General features: G+C 37.3%; 1 non-coding gene across 1 annotated transcript; it reads left to right on the top strand.

Annotated features, from left to right (window-relative positions):
• Window positions 1-281: 281 nt before the first annotated feature.
• Window positions 282-388, top strand: LOC141675992 (small nucleolar RNA R71). Its single transcript, XR_012556607.1, has one exon. It is a non-coding gene; the product is annotated as a small nucleolar RNA R71 (small nucleolar RNA).
• The last annotated feature ends 3,793 nt before the right edge of the window (window positions 389-4,181 follow it).

Here is a 4,181-nt window from a genome sequence, read left to right as displayed (position 1 = left end):
TGATTAACACCGTAGTTAGCCAGAGAATCGATCTTCATAGACAACGCCTTTAGTTGAGCAGTGATAGCCGTAGTTGTATCCACTTCAAGAATTTTTGCTACCTTGCCATGTGGCAATCTCTGGTTTGGATACTGATATTCATTAGCAGCCACCAGTTCAATTAGATCATAAGCTTCCCCATAGCTCTTTTCCCATAATGCTCCACCTGATGTTGCATCGAGCTGGGTCTTGACTGTGCTCCCAAACCGTTATAGAAGCAATTGATGATCATCTAATCAGGCATTCCATGATGAGGACACTTCCTAAGCATCTCCTTGTAGCGCTCCCAAGCTTCACGTAGAGATTCTCCCATTTGCTGTGTAAATTAAGTAATAGCATTTCTGATTGCAGCTGTCTTCTCCATAGGGAAGAATTTAGTGAGAAACTTTTGAGCAAGATCTTCCCAAGTAACAATCGAACCAGCTGGTAGAGAGTATAACCAGCTCTTAGCCTTGTCCCTCAAAGAGAATGGGAACAGTCCCAGTTTCACTGCATCCTCAGACACACCATTGAACCTGAAGGTATCGCAGATCTCTATGAAATCCCTAATGTGCATATTGGGATCTTCCGTTGGAGAACCCCCAAACTGGACTGAATTCTATACCATCTGAATTATGTCAAGCTTGGCCTCAAAGGTATTAGCTGTGATAGCTGGCCTGACAATGCTAGATTGAATGGCATTGATCTTCGGTTGAGAATAATCCATCAAAGCCTTCGGATTCGCTGCTGGTTCTCCCATTGCAACAAAAACTTCTTCTTTAACTTTTTTCTCAACAAAGACACGAGATTGAGAACGCATTCGCATACACGCTCTCTAGAGTACCTGAAACAAAACAAATACCCGTGTAAGTAAAAGAGTCCGAGTCAGTGAACTTTAACGACCACTGATGACAAGCACATAAACTAAAAAATTAACAACACTGAGTCCCCGGCAACGGCTGTTAGGGGAAAAACACGCGCTAAAATTCACGCAAGTATACGCGTTCGCAAGTAGTATAAGATATAAATCAGATTCGTTCCCACAGAGACTGGTTTAGGTTAAGTTCAATTTATGCACCTATGCAATAATGTATGGTTATCGCTCAATGCTAAGAAAAATAACAATTTGGGTTTGTTTTAACTATACCCAAATAAGAGATTATACTAAAGAACATAAACTAAGAGAATAAAGAGGATTGAATACTATATGACACAAACATGGGATTATAACTTCATTATTACTTCATTCAAAGTCATTGTTCTTAACCTTAGCATATAATGGTGATGACACTAATCAGATAACACGAAACTAGTAAACGCCAACTTTCATTGTACTAATACCCTACTACCAAGCATCCACAAAAGCGATAGAAGTTGAATAGACACCAACTATTCTTAGTCCTTATTTGTCTATAAGAACTGAAAACATAACGGTGTAATGCGCAAGTTATCTATCATGATTACATAGGGCAAGTAAGATGGTTAAAATTACCTACGAATCATGCATAACAATTACATGAACCTATGCTAGCATGGCAAGTTCTAAATCTCAATATTCATTATCGCTTCAGTAGTGATTAACACGATATCTTATATGTTAGCTACGCACATAAGACGAATAAGCACAACCAATACTAGGTTATCATACAATCACCACACACTAAGGTATCAAAATAATTTAACAAAAAAATCCATAAATAAATCCGCTAGAACCCCACGATAACAATTAGTTCATAATTGAACTCATCGTTACCATGGGTTCCAATAAAAGCATGATAATAAACAATATAAGAGTACTAGGGTTCAAGAACAAATTGAAAACAAGCATCCAAGGATCGCCTAAATCAAAGAAAACAAAAGTCTTCTTCTCCATAGTCGTCTCGTGCTCTCTAGGTCTTCTTATTGCTCTCTCAGGTCTTCTTGTTGTTAAAAACGTCTTTTTATTGGTATATATAGGCTCCAGGATGACCAGGAGACTTAAAATCTTCAATTTCGACTAAAATCATGATTCTGGGGCAGAAACAGGGCACGGGCGCGCTGGAATATTGTTTTCAGCGGCGCGGGCACGCTGGTTCTGGCGCGGCCGCGCTGACATTCTGGAAAAATTCTGACAATTCTTCTTTTGGCCATATCTTGAGTTGTGCTCGTCAGAATTAGGCGATTCAACTGCCCACGCGAAGCTAACGAGATTCTCTATAACTTGAGAATGGCCTAAACTTCCAATTCTGATCTATTTTCAGCATATATCTTTAAAAAGCTCCTTTCTTCATTTAACTGATGCCTGAAATGCAATAACACAAAAATACATCAAAAATACCAACAACTTGAGTCCAAAACACCAACTTAAGCCTGTAATGAAGCGTTCCAAGTAGATATAAAATCCACTTATCACAAAGCCCAGACATAAATGGTCTGATCCAGATATTGAACAATTCAGGAAAGATAAAAAGACCATGAACATACTATTTAATGGTGTTGATGGTGACATATTTGACAACATCATAAACTGTAAAACAGAAAAAGAGGTTTGGGACACAATTCAAATTATTTGTGATGGAACTGAGCATGTAGGAGAGAACAAAATACAGCTCTTGATTCAACAATATGAGCATTTTAACTGTGAAGAAAGTGAATCACTCACTGATATATTTAGTAGATTTCAAAAGCTACTAAATGCTCTCAAGTTGCATGGAAGGGTCTATCAAATAAAAGACTCAAACCTTAAATTCCTTAGATCTCTACCAAAGGAATGGAAGCCCATGACAGTCTCTTTAAGAATCTCTCAAGATTACAAGAAATTCGCCTTGGAAAGACTGTATGGAATTCTAAAAACCTATGACCTTGAAATAGAGCAAGATGAAAAGATGGAGAAATGAAGGAAAAAAGGAGGATCCATTGCACTAGATGCTGAGCAAGAAAAGGAGAAGGAGATGAAGGTTGAAGCTGTCGAATCTACATCAAACTCAAGGGTCTGTGAAAGCAAGGGTAAAGGGCTGGTAGCTGAAAATGAAGAATAGTTGAGCCAAGATGACATGGATGATATAGATGAGCATCTAGGATTCTTATCTAGGAGATTTGCGAAGCTCAAATTCAAGAAGAATTTCGGGGCAGCTAAGTCAAACAGAAACATGGTTGATAAGTCTAAATTCAAGTATTTCAGGTGTGGCTTGGCAGGTTATTTTGTAAGTGAGTGCAGGAAGCCTGATTCTGGTAAAAAGAAGTTTGATCCTGTTGATTACAAGCAAAAATACTTTGAGTTGCTCAAGCAAAAGGAAAGGGCTTTCATTACACAAGAAAATGACTGGGCTGCAGATGGATTGGATAAAGATGAAAAAACAAACTATGTCAACCTAGCCCTAATGGCCAAATCAGATGAAATAGAAGTTAATTCATCCACTAATCAGGTAATCACCACTAACCTGGCACATTTAACTAAGTCTGAATGCAATGATGCCATCAATGACATGTCTACTGAGCTGTATCATTTGCGTGTAACTCTTAAGTCTCTCACTAAGGAAAATGCTAAAATTAAATAAAACAATTTGTTTTTAAGTGAGAGGAATAATGTGCTAGAGTCTCAATTCATTGAGTTTGAAAAATTGAGAATTGAATGTAAAAATGCCAAAGATGAATTAACTGAATATTTAAAGAAATAAGAGATTTTAAGAAAGCAACTTGAATGAGAACAGGAAGTAATTAAGGCATGGAAATCATCTAGAGATGTCCAAGCTCAAATTACTAAAGTTCAAGATATAGAGTCTTTTTGTGATGCATCCTGGAAAAAGAACAAGGAGAAGCTTGATTCCAATCTGGTTGAAGGATTTTCAACGGATGTGGATTCGACGGATGATGAAAATTATCCGTCGAATAATCAAAAGGATTATCCGTCGAAAGACAATGAGCCACATTCGTCGAATGTAAGTAATCTAGTTAGCAAAGCTAAGCTAGCTAAGTTGAATGATAAATATGGATCAGTTTCTAAAAAAATTATTCCAGGAGAATCAAGTCAAGTGAGAAAAGAAAAGAGAGAGAAATGTTGGTCATCTGTCTATCAAGCAATTGAATCACAGATTAGATAAGATTGAGGTTAAAGCAGAATCAAAAAGGAAAAACAACAGAAATGGGAAGGTAGGAATTAACAAACATAACAACTACAAACCTGA

Source organism: Apium graveolens, chromosome 7 (genome assembly GCF_009905375.1).
Source record: "Apium graveolens cultivar Ventura chromosome 7, ASM990537v1, whole genome shotgun sequence".
NCBI lineage: Eukaryota > Viridiplantae > Streptophyta > Magnoliopsida > Apiales > Apiaceae > Apium > Apium graveolens.
The sequence above is the reverse complement of the archived record's forward strand: the minus strand, read 5'-3'. Positions and strand labels throughout refer to the sequence as shown.